At 37.4% G+C, this 24,232-nt stretch overlaps 1 protein-coding gene across 6 annotated transcripts in view; it reads left to right on the top strand.

Moving 5' to 3' along the window:
• The window catches only part of KIAA1958 (KIAA1958 ortholog), a 309,540-nt gene that overhangs the window by 199,273 nt on the left and 86,035 nt on the right, over window positions 1–24,232 (top strand). For 2 of the 6 annotated variants that reach the window (XM_058523785.1, XM_058523784.1), the window contains exon 1: window positions 4,505–4,796. The exons of 2 other annotated variants lie outside the window; for them this stretch is intronic. The gene's annotated coding sequence lies outside the window, so the exon portion shown is untranslated. Of the gene's footprint in view, window positions 1–4,504; window positions 4,797–24,232 lie in introns of those variants that run through there. 2 more of the 6 variants (XM_058523783.1, XM_058523782.1) reach the window with 1 other exon arrangement.

Below are 24,232 nucleotides of genomic sequence, written 5' to 3' on the forward strand. Positions count from 1 at the left end.
CCAGTCCACTTCAGTGGCCCAGGGCTCGCAGGTTCAGATCCCAGACACGGACCTATGCACCGCTTACCAAGCCATGCTGTGGCAGGTGTCCCACATATAACTTGAGGAAGATGGGCACGGATGTTAGCCCAGGGCCAATCTTCCTCAGCAAAAAGAGGAGGATTGGCCCTTCCTCACCAAAAAACAAACAAAAATAAAAGCCTTTTAAAAAAGGTTCCTTAACTCAGGTTGGTTTTTTCCACTAATGGTTTGGTGAGCCCGTTCTTATTTTTATAATAATTACACTTTATAGTTTACAATTTTCAAAATGTATCTTATTTCACTTAAAAAAATGTACATCAGGTGGATTTTTACTTCAATTATACACACAAATAGATCAAAGTATAAAGATTCACACTCAGTGTTGATGTGTGGAAACCATGACTTCATTAATGTCTGCTCAGCTGGAGCGGAGTTGGAGACTGAGGGCCCTAAAGCCCCTGGAGGCAGAGCCTGGGCTCTGCTGCTGCCACGGCTGCTGACAGACCACATGGCGAGGGACAGCTTCACGTTCCTCTCATACGACGCTGATGGCCTCAATAGATACCTTGGGGAGCCTCTTTGGATTAAAAATACCTAGCATGATCTAGCTGCTTTTAATTCTTTTAGCTTCTGGTGGTGAGGGGGAGGTGAATTGAGGCTTGGAAGTTGCAGAGTAGCTTTTGCAGGCTGATGTCTCTGGGTGTCCTCAGGATGGGTCATAGATAGAAGATTATAGTTTACAAAAGATATGTTCCAGTCTTCAAAAAATTTGCAAAGATACCACAATTAAAGGCAGATGCGTTTTAAATCATTTATTTTCTTTTTGTAAAGCCTTTTTCTTTTAAGGAAACCATACTTTTCTTTCTAATTTATATAATATAATTTATATATTTAGAGATACATTCAAAGAGTTATGTTTTTGTCCTTAAGCCAGAAGAAAATTCCTTTTTTTCTGATATAACCCTTGTCCCTAGTGGCCAGTGCCCAACCTCTTGTTCTTTCTGTCACTGGGAATTATCATAATATCCAAGAGAATAGAGACTGGAGTGATCGTTTTCCCAGTTGCCTCCTGGTGGGTAGTCTGTTTTAATAGAACATTCTGATGTGTATATAAAACAGTGGTGGGATTACCACAGCATTTGGTAGCCCAGCTCTGGAGTTAGGATCACAGCATCAAAAACTGGGTCTGCATTCTAGTAGTCCCATTTGGTGGTGGTAGTGGGATTTGTTCCTCCAGTCAGCTAGTGTGTCGCTGTGCATGGTGTAAGCTTGCGCTGGGCCTTGATAAGCAAGTGTACCTTTCAGTAGAATGCCCATGAATTCCTCACAATGGGATTTATCAGTACACTAAAATGATAATCAAGAACTGTGCAAAACTTTAACGCCTCTTTTCTTTTTTTTTTTTTAAAGATTTTATTTATTTATTTTTTTCCCCCCCAAAGCCCCAGTAGATAGTTGTATGTCATAGCTGCACATCCTTCCAGTTGCTGTATGTGGGACACGGCCTCAGCATGGCCGGAGAAGCGGTGTGTCAGTGCGCGCCCGGGATCCGAACCCGGGCCGCCAGCAGCGGAGCGCACGCACTTAACCACTAAGCCAGGGGGCTGGCCCTAACGCCTCTTTTCTTATTAATGACCCTCAAAGTAGCCCTTAAAAATTATTGCAACAAAATTTGGCTGTCAGTTCACAAAACTGTTTCAGAATTGAGAAATTTATTATATGTATCATATAATAAAAACTATTGTTAACATTCGGTCATCTTTGCTTTATCTGTCCATCTTTGTGTGTGTATACATGTATATATATATAAAATTATGTACTTAGACACATACACGCTTTCTTACTGAACCACTTTCTCACTGAACCATTTGAAAGTAAGTTGCAGACACGATATATCATGGGTTTCTTTTTAAGTGCAGTTTGTCTAAATAGTCCCTATATTGCATTGCTACTACTTCCTTCCCCCCTAATTACCCTCTCCCACTTTAGCACTCCGTTTGTGGGTAACCCATGTAATCTAGTATCTATCCTTCCGTATTTATTCTGTGCTCATATAATTACATACACACATATTCATATATGCACTTTTGTCGTTGTTTTACAAAAAATGAAATCATATGCACATTTTTCTGCATCTTGCTTTTTTTATTCAAACGTACCTTGGGGAACTCCATTACAGTCAACTGATATAACTGTTTTTAATAATAACTGTAAGATATATTTCACGTATGATAAATACACCTATTTAAACTGTACAATTCAGTGATTTTTAGTATATTTACAGAGTTGTGCAACCTAATCCCCACAATCAATTTGAGAACATTTTTGTCACCCTAAAAAGAAACCTGGTATCCATTAGCATTTACTCCCTATTTCCCCCCAAACCTACTCCCAATTGTAAACGACCACTAATCTATATTCTGTCTCTATAGATTTGTCTAGTCTACCCATTTCATATAAATGGAATGTGTGGTCCTTTATGACGTGATTATTTCACTTAAAATAATGTTTTCAAAGTCCATCCATGTTGTGGCTTTTGCTGTATTATCTGAATATTTTACGATGATTAGGTATTAGAAGAAAACAAAATATTTAAAATTTGCAGTATAATGTTTCAGTATATAACAGTAGTTGACTCTGAGGGGTTTATATGGGTGATCATTTTACTAGTCTGTCAACTTTTATCTATATTTGGTAATAGTAAAAAATTGTGAAAAAAGCTCCACTAGAATGTTTTCTATGATCACACTATTGTAATATTTACTTAATGAAATTTTACAATCACACTTAAATAAAGAGACAAATGTCTTAAACATTACAAAATTATGAAATTATTTTTCTAGTCCTTTTGGTTTTTGTTTAAATTAAATTCCTAAGTTATTTGGAATTTCATGTAACATATAAATAAATAATTTCATTAAAAAATTTTACTGCTCTTTCTAGGTAGACAGGCATATCATCTGGACATAATGCTGGTTTTGTAATTCTTTTCCAATATTTTTGTCTATCATCTTGCCTTCTTGTACAGTCCAGCACATTTAGAACAGTTTTGAATGGTAATGATGAGTAGGCATCCTTATTTCAAATTTTTAATGGCAATCTCTTGTTCCAATTTTAAGGTTTTATGTTTTTTGATAAATATTATTTATTGGGTTAAGGATGTTTTCTTCTAATGGTAAAGTACTTAAGTGAAACAGGAGTCAAATCAGAGAATTAAATGGAAAAAAAATCTGGTGAAAAACAATTCTAAATGGTAGAACAGAAGTGATGCCTGAAGGTAGAGGGTAATAATCAGCTGATGGGACTGCCAGAAGTTCTTACATCCAGACGGAAAAACTCTTAGTCCTATATGTATATTTCAAATCAATGTGTTAAAAGTAAAACAAGAAAAACAGATGTTACAGAGCCTGTGAGATCTGAGACATACTGGGACACCACTGGTGCATGCTCAAATGAGTTCACTGCATAAATCCTGAGACTGATGTGTGCTTCGGGATAAAAGCCCTTCTAGAAGGAAGTATGCCAATTCACCAAAAAACCCCCAAATATATCCTTCTTAGCACTATTTTAAGGGATGTTCATTTTGCCAAAGGTTAAAATTATTGGATGGGTTAGTTGCCTTGTGAATATACTCTACTTGAATATATACAATGACTATGATTGTATTCCTATGAATATATTCTTAATAAATCTATTGATAGTCATTAAATTTTAAACTGAGCTCAGAATTTCTCAATATGGTCAAGAGTACAGGTCATGAATATGAATATATGCTGATGAAAGTATGAATATAGTCTTAATGAATATATTGATATTCATTAAATTTTAAACCAGGTTCAAAAATGCCCCAATATGGTGAAAAACATAGCTCATGAATATGAATATAAACTTATGAAAATATTCATGAATATATTAATATTTATTAATTTTAAACTGCACTAAAACGTTTTCCGAATAGGGCAAAGAAGACTATATTCATGAGTATATTCATAAGGAGGATATATAGTCACGAATATAATCATTATGAAGAATATACTCACATTTATTGAATATATTCATGAAGAATATATTCATAAGAAAACTAAAGCACTCTACAACTCTTTGCTCTTTACAGTATAAATACTTCTTAAAATGCTGCTATGAACCGAATATTACAATTTCACTGAAATCTTCAAAAAGTGAAAAAATATAAATTTGGTATATTCAGTGAATTAATCTATAAATTGGCTTTTAGTGAATAGTTTTTGGCAAATTAATTTAGAGCCCCCTCTCTCAACATGAGATGAACCATTATTTATTACAGCATCTACTCTGGGAAAACCAAGACAAGAAAGAGAGGATATTGAAAACAGCTGGGCTACCTTCAGTACTCAGATAAGACCGATTAATGACTCTAAAGAAATGATGGTACCTGATTTATTTATTTATTTATTTATTTATTTATTTATTTATTTATTTATTTATTTATTTATTTATTTTTGTGAGGAAGATCGACCCTGAGCTAACATCTGCCAATCCTCCTCTTTTTGGTGAGGAAGACTGGCCCTGGGCTAACATCCATGCCCATCTTCCTCCACTTTATATCGGACACCGCCACAGCGTGGCTTGCCAAGCGGTGTGTTGGTGCGCGCCTGGGATCTGAACCAGGGAACCCCGGGCCGCCACAGCGGAGTGCGCGCACTTAACCGCTTGTGCTGCCAGGCCAGCCCCGATGGTACCTGTTTTAAGGGAGAGCTTCGAGCTACTGCATGACATCCCAGGAGCAAAGTACTCAGGTAAGTGAGACTCAGTATGCCAGGCAGTGACTGTAGGCAGACATTGTTGTTTCAAGTTCCTGTTATCTCCCTTGGGTTCACATTCATGAGACTGTATAGTTTAGCAATGAGGAGTGGTTTCTAGGGTTGGACTACCTGCATTTGAAACCAGACTCCATTTACTGTCCCTGTCCCTTGAGTCCTTTTTTTAAATTGAGGTATAATTTGCATACAGTAAAATGCACGAATCTTAAAAGTATATAACTGGTAAATTCTTACATATGTATACACACATATAAACATCACCATGATAAAATGTAGAACACTTCCCTCACCCTAGAAAGTTTTCTTGTGCTCCCTCCTAGTCACTACTCACCCTTGACACCACCGTTCTGACTCCTATCACTGTTGTTTTGCCTGTTCTTGAAATTCATATACATGGAATATACAATATATATTCTGATGTGTCTGGCTTCCTTCACTGAGCATAATAGTTCTGAAGCTTATTCATTATAGTTGTGCTTATTGGTAGTATGTTCTTTTTTATTGCTGTCTGTTGTATGAATATACAAAAAATTTTTAATCCATTCTCCTGATTTGGGGTTGTTCTCAGTTTTGGGCTGTTAGGAATAAGACTACTATTTATATTCTTGTGCTTTTTGTGGACACATACACTCATTTCTCAAAGTCTTTTTTGATGAAAATATTATCAGTTATTGTGTATTAAATACCTAATAGGTAATTAAGCAGCACATCTGCTTTGCTTTGAGACAAATACACTGGTTAAAAAGGAAGTTTTAGGAACAAAATACAAAATAATTAAATATGAGTATAATTAAAGGGACTGTCATCTAATATTTATTAATGGATTTTAATTTAGATGTGGGATGGAGAAGTTTGAATGGGGTCGATTCACAATGGGCTTTGCAGGCCCCTGAGGGATCTGGATCTTTTCTTAGTGAAGTGCCCGATACTGTATTAGGTGCTTACCATACCTTCTCCTTTAACATTCATAGTGACATTAACAACCGGGAGCCACTTGTATTAGATTACAAACACCTCTAGGGTGTACCTAGGAGGCACATTTCTTTCTTTTGCTATAGGCTAAGTTAATATTTTTTCAAACTTGGAGCTGATAATACTCTGAAGTTACTGTTTTCTTTTGTTAATTCGGTAGTAGTTTGGGGCTGAGGAGTTTAGTCCAGTTACCATCTGCAAAATGATAGAGCTTAACTCAAAATGCAGGGAAACTGGGACGTCACATGGCTTGCTTTGTGAATTTCTTTCTTCACCTTTGTATTTTCTGAGGCTTCTCGCAGTTTGCTACCCTGAGATCTCATACACCAAGCATTCTTCCTGGCCTTTGTCCACCTCAGCAGATTGAAGCTCTGGTCAGCTTGAATGCTGCTCACCCAGTGGCTTCCTGGCAGCAACAACCCACGTTTCTCAACCCATTTATAAAAAACACATTGTAGGCTCATCTTTTGGAAAAACAAGCCCAAATATCATTAGAATCTCTTAACCTTCTGTGGGTACTCAGAAGTAGCCATCTACTTCACATACATATCTGAGCAAAAAATTAACCATTAAATGTAAATTGATGCTGAGTGGGCCAGATCTTGTTAACACCTTGTTTATATGATGTTTTCTATGTGGTATTAATTTTCTGATGTTTGTGCGAGGAATTCTGTAAAATGCTTAACTCCTTCATGAACTTTACCACTAAACTGTGAGCTTTTTCAGGGCAGTACCCATGTCTGATTTATATTTACTATGCTATAGCATCTAGCACAATTTATTGTACATGGAAGATGCTTAATCTTTATTTTTTTTAATGAATATATGAATTATCTTTCATGAAAATACTTGTTATGGATGATTATCATAATATTTGTAAGAATTTTCAGCTGAAATACCAAGTCATGAGAACATAGATTTTCCTACAATATTTACATTTTCCCCGTGATGTTTGTGTTGCTATTTTGCCCATTAACTAGTTAAAGGAGGGAGATGTGAACCGTTGTCTGTGTCTCTACTGTCTGAATAAAGATGTCCTCTTTTCCTCTGCGTACCCAGTCTTTGTGCACTAAAATCCTTCTTTTCATAGTTCCACAGTATATTAGATTCGTTTTTTAGCCCTTTTCTTCTCCGTGGGCTTTTTTATGATAAAATGGAGGAAAATGTTTAGCAACTTGTAAAGTTTAAAAAATTTTCTATACTATTAAACTTGAAGTGAATGTCAGATCTGAGAGACCACTATTCAGCCTCTTTATTTTACTGATGAAGAACTCAAAGTTCTAATTACTTCCTTACTATAACTCATGCCACACTGATTTATAATTGCTTGTTTAATTGTAGGCATCTCCAGCTAGACTTTTAAACTCAGTGGGAATAGGGATCACTCTGCCTCATTTAATGCTGCATCTCTGACACTGAGCACAGTGCTTGGAAGAGTATAGATGATCAGTTATTGGTGTTGAGTAAATAAATAAATGAATCAAGATTGGTGAAGGGATTTTAAGCCCACAGCTGTTGAATCTCAGTTCAGCACACTTAAAGTTGGATGTTTGTGATCTATTCAACCACTCTAAGAGAGTCAAGTTTGTGGAAATAATTAATTTCCTTAAGTGCGTGCCAAACTCTACAACTTATACATTCCCACACATTGGCTTTCACCATGCTGAGGACTGCTGTACAGGACAGCAGTTGATCAAAGAAACACCAGAGGATGCGCTGCCTCAGTTTTGCCAGGATGATATATAAACTCTGAATGGTGTATGTGGAAGAGCGTATAACAAATATCATCTGTTTCAGTCCCCTGATTTCTCCTTCTCAGTAAAGTTCAGGCTCTTTAGCTTTGCGTTTGTAACTTGGCATGCTCTTCTAACCTATTTTTCTTAACTCATGTCTTGCTACCGTCTCTAACCTACTCTATTCGCAACCAACTGAAAGTGTTTGCTGTTCTCTGTATACCCTAAACTTCCCACCTTCTTGCACTTACTCAACATTGTTTTCCCTCTGTATTTCCAACATTGTTCTGCTTATCCTTATCCTGTCCAGTCAGTCCACAGTATTTGTTAAGGCCTCATTATGTGCCAGGCACTGGGCTAGGACGTGAGAGTATAATGATTAATAAAACCGTTAGCCTGTGCTGAAGGAGTTAACACTCTAGTCGAGGTGGACGTTTAGGTAGGGTAACATAGGGCCCTAGGGGAGCAAATGGAGTATCACCTAATAGAGCCTTGGGAAGGGGTGTTGAAGAAATGACTCTACATCAGTGGTTCTCAAATGGAGGTGAGGTAGAGGGAAGCATTTGACAATGTCTAGAGACATTTTTGGTTGTTATAACTTGAGGGGGAGAGTTTGCTACTGGCATCAATTGGGTCGAGGCTAGGAATTCTGCAGAATATCCTATGCACAGGACAATCCCCCACAACAAAGAATTATCCAGCCCAGAATGTCAGTGGTGCTGAAGAGTGAGAAACCTTGCTCTAAATCAAGTTGTAAAGATGGAGTAGGAATGCGTGTAGTCAGGCAAAAAAATGGCAGTATTTGTAAAGATCTGGAGTTAAGGTACCATGGTTTGGAGAACTAGAATGAGTTTAATATGCTCAGCTTTTGAATGGGAAGGAAATAGGTTTGAGTGGTAAGCTTTGCTGGCAGGGTCCGGATTTAGAGGCCTCAAAAGTCATGTTGAAAAATTGAGACATCTTCTCTTTGGCTATTTGATAGAGAGTGATGTTACCGTAGGCAAAACCTTAAATCCACACTAATGTAAATCCACTGATGAGTAAACAGTTGAAACACTCTGGTGCTTTGTAACTAGTAACAAATCTGAGTTTTTCAGTAGACACCCATGGTAGAGCACTGTGGCTGAGAACAATCATTCTAGCAAGTCTGAACTCGTGGTTACCCATCTACTAAGGATCACTGATGAGGCTATGTAAGGGAGATCCTTGTTAACAGAGGATAACTGGCACTGAAAGGGCATTTAAAGTGAACCCACTTAAAGGAGGGACAAAAATTTTATAGTAGCTAGTGGGGGGCCTTGATTGGGGCTTTGTCTTGGGGGTCCCCAAGACCATTCCCAGGCTTGGTGATTTGCTAGAAGGACTCACAGAACTCAGAAAGCTGTTATACTCGTGGTTATACTTTATTACAGTGAAAGAATATAGATTAAAAGCAACAAAGGGAAAAGGCAGGTGGGTAATGTCCAGGAGAAACCGAGCATAATATTCCAGGTGTGTCCGTCCAGTGGGGTCACGTGAGGAAACACTTACTTCTCCCAGCAACGATATGTGACAAAACCGGGGAAGCTCTCCCGAGCCTTGGTGTGCAGGATTTTTATTGAGAGTCAGTCACATAAGCATGTAACCCTGTGCGACTGACCTTAGCTACTCAGTCTCCAACATCTCCCTCCCCCGACCCTGGTCAAACTGATGCAGTGTGGCCCAGGCCTCACTCTTATCAGGCAAGATATTCCATGAATTTAGAGGTTATCTCCCAGGAGCTGGTCAAGGGCTAGTCTTCCTTTCTTTGAACGTGCAGAGTTTGAGCAACCCTAGCTTGCTGAATTAACCCTTTACTGCATAGCCTTTTTTTTTAAGGTTAAGGAAATTACATTTTATTCCTGCTTTACTATGAAAATTTTTTTTAATTGTAAAATATACATAACGTAAAATTTACTATTTCAACCTTTTTTAAGTATACAGTTCAGTGGCATTAAATACATTCATGTTGCACATTGTTGTGTAACCATCACTACTATCTCCAGAACTTTTTCATCATCCCAAATTAAAAATGTAATGTACACATTAAATAATAATTCCCCATTCCACTCTCCCCTAACCCCAGGTTACCACTGTTCAACTTTCTGTCTCTTTGAATTTGACTTTTCCAGGTAACTCATATAAGAGGAGTCATACAGTATTTATCCTTTTGTGTCTGGCTAATTCACTTAGCAGAAGACATTAAGATTCACCAAGGTTCATCTATGTAGCATGTATTAGAATTTCATTCCTTTTTAAAGCTGATACTGCACAGGCTTCAACTTGAAAAACTGAAAATTATTAATAGTTTTTAAAAAATCTTAATAAAAGAGTTTATATAATCGAAGTTCTGTGCTAATCCTTAGAATGAGCAAGAGGTGGCTTGAATGCTCATTTGGGGGCATAGTTTTTCTGACAAAATTACATAAGGGACTAGTGCAATATCCTTCACTAATTTCATTTCACTCAGCCAGGTCAGGAACAGGGATATTTTTGCAGGAATATTCCTTGGCTTCCTCACTTCCCAGGGGCTTCTCTTAGTTCTTAGAGGTTTAATTCATTCTTTTTTGAAGTATCTATTGTATCATCTTTGAGGACTCTTCACATTTGCTAACTGATCTGAGTCTTCCAGACATTAATTTGTTAAATGGCTTTGCATATGATTAAAGCAGTTGTCTAGCATTTTCCAGCAACCCATTCGAATCCTGCATTTTTGGACAAGTTTGTAGTTTCAGTTTACATTCATCCTTCACTTATGTGGTCATGTGTTTGCAGCATTCAAAAATCGGAGAGTGGCAGAAACAGGTTCCCAGAAGTAGACACTAGTATTTAGAGGAGGAGTTTGAGTGGAGACTGGTCAGTGCATTGATGAATATTTTTGTGTATGACAGCTTTTGCTTTTCTCTATAGTCTCATAATTATAGGGTCATGGTTAACGAGCATCTGGATAACGAGGACTCCTGTACTGTATTTGTGGGAGTAGAGAGTGTTGCTCAACATTCTGTTACAGAATTTTGCTCACTCACTCATTCAGGGACCGAAATGAGTGAATGTTCCTCCCAGAAATCCCTGGAATGTGCTTCTTTAAGTTGTCATACTTTAAACTTTCCAAAACTTTGGCAGACTGACAGAGGATTAAGGATCTTTGGTTTTAAGCCTTTACGGTTCCCTTGTTTCTAATGCAGTCTGCTTACTCTGTGTTCAAAGTAATCCATCCGTAGTGTTTACAGGCCTAATGTACATGCAAGCATAAAAATAGATCGCTAGCCTCTGGGAACCAGGCCTGTGTCAGGCAGGTCATTACAAGAGGCAATCACTTTTAGCTTGAGATCAGAAAAATCAGAAATCAATAGATCCCCCCCCCCCCCACCCCATCCTCATGAAACAGTGGAGCTTAATGGTCAAATATGTTACGATGTAGAGGAGATTACCAAGAAATCACCAACATGGATAAGTTTGGGACTACTAATTTAAAAACAAGGAAAATCCTCCTCTTTCTTTCTCCAGCACCTTAGTCAGGTACTCTGGAGCAATGCCTGCAGCTCTGAAAGCGAGAGGGAGAAGCTGTCTGTCTTTAATATTCTTTGGTAACTCGCAGGAGCTCCAGGTTGGTATAGAGCTTGCATGCCATTCCTCTGGAGCAGTGTAGCACGTTGTTCCTTTCTGGTGGCAAGGGGAGGGGAGCACACAGCCTAGTGTGGACACAGGGTTGAGCAATATCACCCAAGAGGTGGCATAATGTAGTGGTAACACTGACTCAGGCAGACTACCTTGGGTTAAATCCTGACTCCTTCATTTACTAAGTATGTGACATTGGACAAGTTTCTTAAACTGTCTGACTCAGTTTTCTCATCTGTAAAATGGAGATAATAATAGTACCTCCTCTTAAAGGCCAATACGTTAATAGATCTGATGTGCTTGGAATAGAGCCTGGCACATAGTAAGAGCTATGTCAGTGTGTGTTATCTTTATTGTTAACTTGAATTCTCAGGGGAGCTTTCTCTGACATTTCTAAATAGGTTAAGTCTCTGCTTTGTAAGATCTGATGGTACCACTTATCTCAGTGATAATAAGTACCATTTATCAGATTTATTTGTTTGATTATTGAATTAATGACACTTTCTACAGAACCGAGAGTAAGAATTAGGTTTGTTTTTGCTCACGTTATTCACAAGGTTTGATAAGTGTTCAGGAAATACTTATTGAATGAGTAAGCATTTTTACAATTATAAAATAACTCAGCAATAAGATGTAATTTCACCTCTAAAATTAGCAAAGATTTAAAAAAAAATAATACTATCATATCTAGGCAGAGAGATAAGGAAAATAGACACAATCATGTATTGCCTTTGGGAGCAGTCTGTGGTAGACCCTGCCTTGAACGCAATTTGACCAAAAGAATTCAGGAAATCTCTGCTTTTGATTCTGTGTCGAGGCATTCATCAAAATGACATAGAGGTATATTAAAAGGTTAGTATAAAAGGATGTTCATTGTAGCACTTACATTTGTGAATAATTGGAATCAAAGTAATCAAAATGTCTGAAAGTAAAGGTTTGGTTAATTATAGTTTATCCATCATTAAAAATCGTGTAGAACCATGGTTCTCAAATGAAGATTCTTATATTGGCTACAAGACAGTCACCAAACACCGCATAAAAACAGATTCCCAAGCCCGATGAATCAGAATCTCTAGAGTTGAGCTAAGAAACAGGTCATATATTTTACAGGTGATTTCAGTGCACAGCCTGATTTGGGAACCACTGTTTCAGTGGCCCTCCAGTTAGGCGTTGACTCTTAGTCAACTGAGCCAAAGGTTCTACTCATCTCTTAAAGTTAAGTGAAATGCCAACTATATTAAAATCTTTAGAAACCCTGGAAAGCAAGAAGACTTCAGAAAAGCTGGGGGAAAAAACAAAAAAAACAAACCCTTGAAGAAGGGAAGAGGATGGGATCAGATTATCCAGAAAGCTCATTAGTGCTGAGCACCTAACACAAGCCAAGGAAAGGTGGTCTCCCTGCCCCCCACCCCCTGGAAAAATTAGTGGATGAGTTTCTCCAAAAAGAGCAGAAGATTGTCCCAAAAATTGGAGTAGCAAGGCCTGGTTTGGAGGTGGCAGGTCTGGTTGCTGGTACAGAGCCATCTACCTTAGAGCTCACCTCCAGGCAGCATTTTGAGGGAATATCTCATTAAAAGTGAGTGAACTCACTTTTAGTTTTAGTCACCATAGACACTCCTGAGATCCCTTGAGTAGAGGTCAGGCAAGTGAGACAGTTAAGGAACAAATAAGACTGAGATATTGCACCACACAGAGTGGGTGATCATGGTTTTCACCCTCTGACTCCTCTAGGTGCCTCTTGGGAGCCAAGGAAGTTCGGAATACTCCATGACGTCTCATACCTCCCTTGAGTAGACCCAAGCTGCCTATCGGTTTCTGCCCCCGTACTTCCAAGGGAGACGCAGCCGTTGGTCTCTCCCTGTTACCCTCTGCACCCAGGGCAATATCTGCTGCCTCAAAGTGAAGTAGCTCCTGGCTGAGTTGGAGTGGAGTGGGGCACAGTTTTGAAAAGTTTACCACCTAATGTACAGACACTCACATATTCACATACTCTTATTTAATTCACAGGCCTGTGGCTTTACTCTCTGATTTTGTTGTAAATTATATATTATACAGCCGTCTTCACTTGGCCTTCTTCAGTGAGCTAGACAAAAGATTGTAGCAGGCTTTTCAGTAATGTGTAATTGCAATTAAACGTGATGCAGTTTTTTTCGTAGAAGGATTTTTAGCCAGTGAATATTCTACTTAGATTGCTGGCAGCCCCTCCTCTTCTCTGAGCTGCTGCTGTGCTTCATGCACTCCCATATGTGAATGGGCAGGAGTGGCCTGTGTTCTTGTCAGGTTGGGCGGGAGGTGGTGGGGCAGGGAAGACACACAGTGCTAAGGTTGAGCTGACAGGGGGACAGAACAGGTGGATAGCATATTTCAAATCAAAGAATTCATGAGAACTCATTTGAGTTTGTTTATTCAGTATGTAATCATTTGATATTTGTTCAGTATTTATTAAATGCCTTCTGTGTGTCAGGCTTTGTTAGAGGTACTGAAGACACAGTGCTGGGCAAGGTTTTTACCCTCCCATAGTCTGCATTCAGTGATTAAAGAAGAATTACAGATCAAGAAGATGCCTGGCACACAACTGTCTAGCCCTTGAGCACTGTATTTGTATAAAGATTCCCGAATCCTAAAAAACAGTTAGAAATCTAATTCTGGGATTTGGTTTTTAGTAGCTGGGGAGATGGTGATGCGATTTACTGAGAGAGAATTAGGGAAGCATTAGGGCGTATATGTCTGCTAACCAGATTCACAGAGGATGATGAAAACATCATCTAGTAAGATAGTACCATGAGAAGACTGCCAGCACCACTGTTGACCTTATTTTTAAAGGTCAAAAAGACAGTGAAGAGCCGGAGACAGAAATTGAAAAGTAGCAGTAGGAATGCAAGGTGGGTCAGCATGGAGATTCTGCAAATGTGACTTGTGATGTGAACAGGAAAAAAGACGATCAAATGTATAGTTGACTTACACTTGATAAAATTCAATATCCTTTACAATTAAGAGACATAGAAAACATATTTAACATAGTTAAGAAAATTTTTTAGGAGCAAATATCTAATATACTTAATTAGTTAAACACTGGGAGCTTTACTATAAAAGTTAGGAATTAGAAAACAACTTTGAAAAATAAGAATAATGAGGAGGGATTTGCCTTCCTAAATATAAAAACATTTTCAGCTACAGGAATTTTAAATGATGCAGTACTAATTGTAAAATAGATAAATTGATCAGTGAATCAGAATATAAACTGTAGTGGTACATGGGAAAGTAAGGAAATTTTTGTGCTTTTGCAGAGGGACCATAATACTCAACCAAAACCATATCTCTTTTTTAATTCCTTTGCATTTCTCAGGGAAATGGTCTCTTTCCTTTGAATATTTTCTCAAGTGAAGGCTGTGGCCTCAAATTGGAGAGTTTAGTCCTATTACCAGTTCTCTGAAATTCAAGTCATCTTGATGTCTGTTAAGCCCTTTTCCAAGTTTCTAAAGTACTTCACTTTATGAACAAAAATAGGTTTCTCACATCCCCAACCCCTGTCACTGACTCACCATCTCTTCTGGAACAATTATACCACTTTCAGTACTTGCCATCCCCATTCCTAAAAATGAGAGTCAGAATGGAGGCGCTATTAATATGATATATACAGTAGCTTCAAAATCTCATTCCCATGAGCAAATATTTCGCAATAATAAGAAAGACCTGTTCCCCCTTCCTGAGAGCCAGCGAAGATATTAGAATTAATTTATGTGTTTTATAACTGTATCCACATATATATAATATAATTGTATCCGCACTTATTAACTTATTACCACATTTAAAATGTTAATATAAGGTTTATCCATTGTGCATAAAGAAAATACGTCTCTGTCTGAATGTGCCTCTCTTTCTACAAGCTTTAGAAGTGTAGCTGTAATATAAACCAGAAGCTTTGTAAAACCTAGTAATTTTGGAAACCAGTGGCCAGAGATGAGTTCTTAGAATTGAACCAGCCCTGCAGGTTCCTTTGCATAAAGATGTGAAGAACATGTTGAAGTCAAAGGTGACTTGCAGAATTTGGACTTTAACAGCTGAGGAGATGGTAGTGCCATTTATTGAGATATTAATTTGGATATTAATTGTCAGGTTTTGTACCTGATAACCAGATCCATAGGGGATGAGAGCATCACTTAGTGAGACAGTAATATGAGAAGAGTGCTAGGACCACTGGTAAACTCTAGTTTTAAAAGTCAAAAAGAGAATTAATTTTTCTATTTACTATACTTCTTCCTTGAGTGGGCTGTAAAGCATGAATCATCATGTCAAATCATGCTCGTTGATGGGAAAACCCCTTTAAAATGTGATTCAATAATATTGCTAGTAACATATATGGAACAATTTGAATGAATGGAATTGCCATTGTAATTAATTATGATCCTTTTCTGATAGTAAATAGTAAGAACCTCTGCTCAGTGTAAACTGTAGAAATTAAAAACATGACTAATGGGGAGGTATTAAGAATTTTGAGGTATTTATGAGTGAGTATTTTAGATGCATTAATATTTTTTTGTTTTTTTTGTGTGTGTGAGGAAGATCAGCCCTGAGCTAATATCTGATGCCAATCCTCCTTTTTTTTTTTTTTTTTTGCTGAGGAAGGTTGGCCCTGAGCTAACATCTGTGCTCATCTTCCTCTACTTTATATTGGACGCCGCCACAGCACGGCTTGACAAGTGGTGCGTCTGTGCACGCCCGGGATCTGAACCCGTGAACCCCAGGCTGCTGAAGCAGAGTGTGGGCACTTAACTGCTTGCGCCACCAGGCCAGCCCCAGATCTATTAATATTTTTGAAAGCATTTTTGATATCAGTATCAAATTTTTGACTAAGATTAAGGTGTTTATTTTCCATGGCAATACAAATTTTATTTAAAATTATTTTTTAGATTAATTTGTTTTCTTGGCAAAGGCATAACTAGCTTGCATGACATAAATGTATATTTCAAGTTAGAACTTAAATTGGATCAATTTCTCAGATGGTCAACAGCATTTGTTAGGAGAGGGGAGGTGAGCTATGGTGGAATGGGTAGGGTAAGAAGTACTTCAGATTGTTGCATCTGTTATCCTGACCCTCTGTGTGGGGTGGTAGGATATTGATCTGTGTGGGGTGGTAGGATATTGAGGGGAGTTGCTAAGGGTGGATATATAATGGGGGAATTTCAGAACCTTTCTTAGGCCCTTTGTGTTTATCTTTCTGCCTGGTAGTCTCTTTTCTCCTGTCCCCTCCCTCCCTCATATATGAATTCCTACTAATCCTTCAGCTCTTAGCTGAATTCTCAGAGCTTTCTCTGACCCCCCAGGATAGAACACGTCTCTCTGGTTTTATGCTGTCTTAGCACTCAGTATATGCCTTTGAAAAATTCTTATCAAAATTATAACAAAATTATTTCTTGTATAGTTAGTTGTTCGTCTGCTCCCACCCTGCCACAGTGAGCTCCATGTAGGCACAGATCAGACTGTCTTCCTAGGGGCCCAGTGTCATTCAGTGTTTGTTGAATGAAGGGATGCCACTAAAAAGTCTGTATGATTTCTCCTAAAAGAAACTCTGGGACTGAAGTTGGTTTTTTTTTTTTTAGAAATGTGACTTTTTTTTTTAAATTTTTTCCCCCAAAGCCCCAGTAGATAGCTGTACGTCATAGTTGCGCATTCTTCTAGTTGCTGTATGTGGGATGTGGCCTCAGGATGGCCGGAGAAGCGGTGCGTCGGTGCGCGCCCAGGATCCGAACCTGGGCCGCCAGCAGCGGAGCGCGCGCACTCAACCACTAAGCCACGGGGCCGGCCCCTGGGACTGAAGTTTTTAGGTGGCTGAAGAATAGGTCCTATAGCTGGTCTAAGGGCCTATTTGCATGACTCCCTGGGATGTCTGGTAACTGAGCCTTATTCTATAATGCTGCTCGGAATTTAAGAGTGTACTTTGATGAGTCTGTTAGTCTGAGAAAGTTAAATGAGGACCTCATTCTTGACTGAGTATACTCTACTGTATTGTATGTTCTCTGGGACTCATTCTTCCATGAGTGTAGCATGCCGTATTGTATGTTCCCTGTAGTTACATTGTAGACCACTGAAATGAGGAAAAGCCCCTAATTTCAGGTGAACAGTTATCAAGTGATTTGTTCTAAGCATTTCACAGTATGAATTAATTTACTCCTTACAATAACACTACGAGGTTGGTGTTTCTTATCATTATTTTACAGATTAGGAAGCTAAGTCACACAGAAGTAAAGTAACTTGCCTGAGCTCACATGGCTAACAATGGCAGAGCTTGGACTTGAGCTCAGGCTGTCTGAGGAGGTGGTCCCTCCTACACATCCAGAATAGTCTGCTTGGAGAACTTGTTTGGTTTTATGCATATGAGGTTGAGCTTGGAGGACGGCAGTTGAGTTTCTAGAAAGTTTGACGTGACCCTCACCTCCCAGACTTATCCATAGCTTCCACCAGTGAGGTCCTTTTGAGAGACTCAGAAGCTTTTATATCTATCAGTCAGTGGAGAAGGTTGCTGATTCTCTGCTTTGTCCCTGAGTGACATGACTTTCTTCTGGAAACTTTGTTTTGATTTACCAGGTCTCACCTCTCAGGTAATCTCAACATTGACACTTGTGAAAATGGTGTCTCTGCAATTGCAGTTTAACCTCATACATTTAATTCCCTTTCATCTTAAATTCCTCTAAAAATGGTGAAAGAAACAGAAATATAGGGGGAAAAATTGTCACTGCTGAGATACAGGAAGGTTAGCCATCAATTGGCAAAGTAACTCTTCCTCTCCTCTCCCCCCAGCAGCCCCAACTAGATTTGAGTTAATCCATAACTAAACTGAAATTCCTTGAGCTCAGAGTTCATGGGCTATTGTCAATGTCATTTTGTATATCCAGTTTTTATTCTCTATATTATGATTGTGCAAAAATGTTCATAGATGTTTTGCATCATTCCTTTTATCAGTTTCTTTATACTGATCTATGTATCCAACTGTCTATTTGATACCTCCTTTTGAGTGTCTTAATTAAAGGCACCTCAAAGTAACATGGCATAAATCAGACCTTTCTCAGTGGCCAGGTCAGAATCTATAAATTCTTCCTTCCTCCCACCTCCCATATCCAAGTATTCATCTTCTGCCTTTTAACTTGGTTACCAAATCTATCCTCTTCTTAACGTCCCTCCTGCCACTATCCCAGGCAGGTTACCATTATATCTTACCTGAATTACTGCATTCTCTCTCCTAACTGGATTCCTGTCTCTAGTTGTGTTTCTTCCAACTATAATCAGAAGAATGATTCTAAAGTCGCTTTCTTGTTTCCAATCTTATGATACTTTCTTATTATCTCTAGAATAAAGTCCAGAGGCTTTTACATGATCTACAGGACCTTCATGATCTGGCCCTTGCCAGCTTTTTCAGACATATTCTTGTACCATCTTCACTCCTTATGAGTCCCTCCCTATGTTCTTCCGATTCAGCCATCCTGAACAACTTCCATTTCCTCAAACATAGCATGTTCTCTGTATCCTCTGGGCCTGCACGCAGGACTACTTTTCCTGACTCTCATCTTACTAACTGCTGTGTATCCCTTGGTTCTCAGCTTGCACATCATTAAGTTATTTAGGTAGCTTTCCCTCCACCCATCCTGATCTAGGTTGGATGCCCCTGCCTTATGCTCCTTTAATGCCTTGTTCTATCTCTGTTGTAGCACTTACTATGCCTTGTTGAAATTATTTGTTTTGTTGTTTCTCTTTCCTCCTAGACTATAAGCTCTGTGATGACACAAACTGTCTGTCTTTGTTACTCTTCTGTTTCCAGAGTTCAGCCCAGTGCTTCACAATGCTTAATGCATATTTTTTTAAAGAATGGGTGACAGGTCACATGTTACCTTTAACTCAAGGAGGTAAGTTAAGTGAACCAGTGAATTTTTTCTGAAGACACATATTTTATAGTCTCACTCAGGAAACCTGACTAAAATGACTTTGAAAGTTGACTGAAATGGTTTCCACTTTTAAAATTATCTTAAATGGTTCTCCCAAGTCAGACAGGGCATACTTTTCATAGAAAGACATACTTGTCTACAGATTGGGAAGTTTTTATATGTAAGTTACATAGACTTCATGTTATGCCATCAAAATCAGTGATTCCTGAGTTCATTGTTTTTTAGAGGAAATTGAACAAATCATCACTCCTAAGCTATACATTTACTCTTCCTCTTATATTTATCTTGATTGAGAACATATCTATAGTGGCTCTCAAGATAGAAACCTGGGAATTATTCTAGCCTCTCTTTTCACCTTCATCCTTCAAAAGCAGTTCATTACCAATTGCTGCCTGTTATCTTCTAACAGATCCCTCTGTTCCTCTCTTTTCCATTCCCTAGGCCTCTGGTCTAGACTCCTGAAATAGCTTCCTTTGCCCCTTGCCACCTTCTAATCTATCTCAAAAATGATCTTTTAAAATATGAGTTTGGTGCATGTCTTTTTTCTGATTCAGGCCCTTCACAAAGTAAACTCTGAGCTCTTTGTATGGTACACAGAGACCATCATGCTTTTGCCCCTGCATTATTCTTCAGTTTACTCTTTTTCTGTAGTTCCATCTTTTTTTTTTTTGGTGAGGAGATAAGCCCTGTGCTAATATTTGCCAATCCTCCTCTTTTTTTTTTGCTGAGGAAGACTGGCCCTGGGCTAACATCCGTGCCCATCTTCCTGCACTTTACATGGGATGCTGCCACAGCATGGCTTGCCAAGCAGTGCGTTGGTGCGCGCCTGGGATCCGAACTGTCGAACCCCGGCCGCAGCAGCAGAGCTCGCGCACTTAACCACTTGCACCACCGGGCCGGCCCCCGTAGTTCCATCTTATACATCACACAATCCAGTAATAAGTGATTTCCTTATAGTTGGCCAAAATCATCATACTGTTTTAAGTTACAGTGCCTTTGTCTAGAAGGCCTTCACCTCTTTCAGGAAGCAGATCCTGACTTTCTTTGCATTCCTCATCCCAAAAGTAGAATTAATCATTATCCCCATATCTAGAATATACTTATATTGTACATAGTCAATTAATTGACTACATACTATTAAACTCTAAGCTTTTTAAAGTCAAGAACTCTAGTCTTATTTTTCTTTATATTTAGAATGGCTCTCACAGTATGTATTAGTTTCCTAGGGCTGCCTAACAAAGTACCACAAACTGGATGTTTTAAAACAGCAGAAATTTGTTGTCTCACAGTTCTGGAGGCTAGAAGTCCTAAATCAGGTTGTTGACAGGACCTTGTTTCTTTTGAAACCTGCAGGGGAATCCTTTCTTTCCTCTTCCTTGCTCTAGTGGCTTGCTGGCAATCTTTGGTGTTCCTTGGCTTGCAGCTGCATGTCTCCAATCTCTTCCTTCCTTGTCGTGTGGCTTTCTCCTTGTCTGTCTGTCTTCACATGGTTGTCTTCTTATAAGGACACTAGTCATATTGGCTTAGGGGCCCACTCTACTGCTGTATAACCTCATCAAAATTTAACTAGTCACATCTGTAATGACCCTATTTCCAAATAAGGTAATTCTGAGGTACTGGGAGTTAGGACTAAAACATATCTTTTTTGGGAGTTAAATTTAATCCATAACACAGTGTTTAGCATATAACAGATACTGAATAGTTGTTGACTGAATTGAAATGTAAATGAAATACATGTTATATATTCATGGTATAGAATTAAAAGATTTTTTTTAGTGTGATTTTTTAAATTAGTAGGTACAAAGTGTCTTAGATTTGTCTGTTTCCAAAAATTACATGATAAATTATATGGTACTTGTGACATTTGAAAATTAATAAATGCGCTCTCTTGAAGTGAAAGCAAATATTATGTTCTCTGAATTCTTTACTTATAAGCCCACTTTTAATGCCTGTACTAATTTATGTAATTTACATATAAAATTTTTTTGAAACAATAGATGTGTTTTAAATTTTGGAAACACATTTTAGGCCTCAATAGCAATAAATATCCTTTCCCTCTCCTTTAACTGTATATTTTAAATAGTCTCTCCTTTCTGCATATGTATATACATTAATGTTGGAACTTAAGACTGTTTTTGGGTAAAATCTCAGTTGTTTGAGTCTTTTTCCATATTTAGCATATATAATAAATTGCATCCTTTAATGGGAATATGGGGAAATTAAGTTTATGTTGACTACTACTTAGATTCTAAGAGTTGTAATTAGTGGGAAAATAAAATAGGAGGTGTATGTCATTCTCAATAAATAAGAAAACATAGTTAACTTTATTTCTAGTTTTTAAAGGAGCCATTTCTTCTCATGTTTTGTTTTATTTCATTTTGTTTTTGGCTTTGTTAATCACTAGTCTGTTGTTGAGACATCATCACTGCTTTTTAGACCATACCTAAGTTTCCTTACATAACATTGACAGTTACATAGGAGAACTCCGGAAAGAAGGTAGCAGTGTTCAGTGTGTTTAAGTTTAATGGATACCTTCTCCATCCCTGCTAAGGCCCTATATTTTTATTCCATTAGCAATTAATGTAGTCCAGTTTATCAAATTTTTTTATGGTTCATGCTTTTTGCATCCTAAGAAATCTTTGCCTACCCCAAGGTCACAAAGATATTCTCCTATGATTTCTTCTCAAGGTTTTCTAGTTTTAGGTTTTAGATTTAGGTCTGTGATCTCATTTGTTACTTTTTATGAGTGGGTGTAACTAAAGGTTGATTTAAAAAAAAATGGATATCTAATTGATCCAGCACCATTTATTGAAAAGCTTTTCCTTTCCTATTGAATTGCCTTTGCACGTCTGTCGAAAGTCAATTGACCAAATATGTGTGGGTCTATTTCTGGACACTTCTTCTGTTCCATTGATGTGTATGTCTATTCTTTTGTCAGTACCTCATGAGCTTGATTACTGTAGCTTGAAATTATTGTAAGTCTTGAAATCAGGTAGAATGAGTCTTCCAACCTTATTCTTGTTTAAAAATTTTGCTTTGGTTATTCTAGGTCCTTTGCATTTCCATATAAATTTTAGAATCAACTTGTCAATTTCTACTAAAAAGGCCAGCTGTAATTTTGATTGGAATTGGGTTGAATATATAGATCAATTAGAGAATAATACCAACCTAACAATATTGAATCTTCCAGTCCACAAATATGGTATATATCTCTGTTTATTTCGGTCACATTTAATTTCTCTCAGCAATATTTTGTAGTTTTTAATATAGAAGTCTTGGACATGTTTTGTTAGATTTATTCCTAGGTATTTAATATATCTGGCACTACTATAAATATAATTTTTTAAAATTTAATTTTCTAATATTTTGTTGCTAGTGTATAGGAAGTCATTGATTTTAAAATATTAATCTTTATCCTGTTACTTTGCTAAATTAATTTATGAGTTCTAGCACTTGTTTTGTGAGTTCTCTGTAATTTTCTACATAAGCAGCTGTATCATGTACAAATAGAAACATTTTCACCTCTTCTGTTCTCATTTTTCTTTTATTTTTATTGCATTATTTCAGTGACTATGACCTGTAGTACAATGTTGAATAAAAGTGATGCAAGTGGGCATTCTTGCCTTATCTCTGATCTTAGGAGGAAACAATTCAATCTTTTACATTAAGTATGATGTTAGGTGTAGGTTTTTCATAGATGTCCTTTATCAGTTTGAGGAAGTTATTATTATTATTAGTTTGCTAAGAGTTTTTATTATAAATTGGTATTGAATTTTGTCAAATGCTTTGTCTGCATCTGTTGAATTGATCATGTGGTTTTCTCCTATGAACCGTTAATATGTTGGATTATATTAATTGATTTTCTAATGGTCAGCCAACCTTGCATTCTGAGGCTAAGTCTTAGTTCATGATGTATTACCCGTTTTTTATGTTGTTGGATTCAGTTTGCTAATGTTTTGTAAAGGATTTTTGTATCAAATAAGGAATATTGATCTATAATTTTCTTGAGTTTAATATCTTTGTCAGGTTTTGGTACTAAGATTATGCTGGCCTCCTCAAACAAATTGGGTAGTGCTTACTCCTCCTATTTTTTGAAAATATTTGTGTAACTGGTATTATTTCTTCCTTGAATATGTGATAGAATTTACCAGCGAAATCTTTCTTTTGGAGAAGATTTTTTTTTAATTCAATTTCTTTTATAATATGGCTACTCAGATTTTCTGTTTCTTCTTATGTCATTTTGCCATCCATCAACAATTGAGATTTAGTGGTATTAAAACAACGGCAACAACAAGTCCTTTGAAAGATTCAGAACCTTACAAAGAGAGACTACAAGGACTGTGGGGCGGGTGGTTGTAACGGAAATCAGGTGAAAGCCAACTAGATATTCACTGGTATTTGGCTGATAACTCACTTTGTCAGGTTTTGGAAAAGTGACATAATCTTTTCATACTTCTTTTTGTTCTATACAGAAGGTTTTCTCAAATTTTTTAAAGAAAAATATTTTCATGGACCCTCTTTATACCTAGTGCTGGCTTAAGCCATTTTTATCATAATGTTATTATATATGTCTAAACATAAAATTTATGCTTATAGTTCTGATATAGCTGTAAACCAAAACAGACATACAAATTCAACTGAAGTAAAACTATAAAACCAACAAATGCAAATTAACAATATTAATGTGATAGGGAACCAGACTTGAGACAAATATCTTTCTACTATTACGATGCTAGAGACAGTGTAGTATGTTAATTAAGAGCCTGGGCTCTGGAGTAAGACAGAAGTTGAAATTTTGGCTCCACCATTACTTTGTCCAAGTGAAATGAGTTTACTCATTTATAAAATGAGGATAATAATTTACCTAACTTATTAGGATTGTTGATAGAATTAGGATTATTGATATGTCAAGTCCTTGAACAGTGCCTGGCAAACAATAATTGTTTGAAAAATGTTAGCTGTAATAATAGTTAGTTTTATATTCTGTTCTGCTGAAACCTAATGATCAATGTTGGGTTTAGTGGTAGAAAGTCTTAATCTATATTTAAAGTGTTTCTGATTTTGACTTTAATAATATAAATACTAATTCATAGATCATCTGCTTTCCTAAGTTAACATACAATGTGGTGATAAT

This window comes from Diceros bicornis, chromosome 28 (genome assembly GCF_020826845.1).
Source record: "Diceros bicornis minor isolate mBicDic1 chromosome 28, mDicBic1.mat.cur, whole genome shotgun sequence".
Taxonomy (NCBI): Eukaryota; Metazoa; Chordata; class Mammalia; order Perissodactyla; family Rhinocerotidae; genus Diceros; species Diceros bicornis.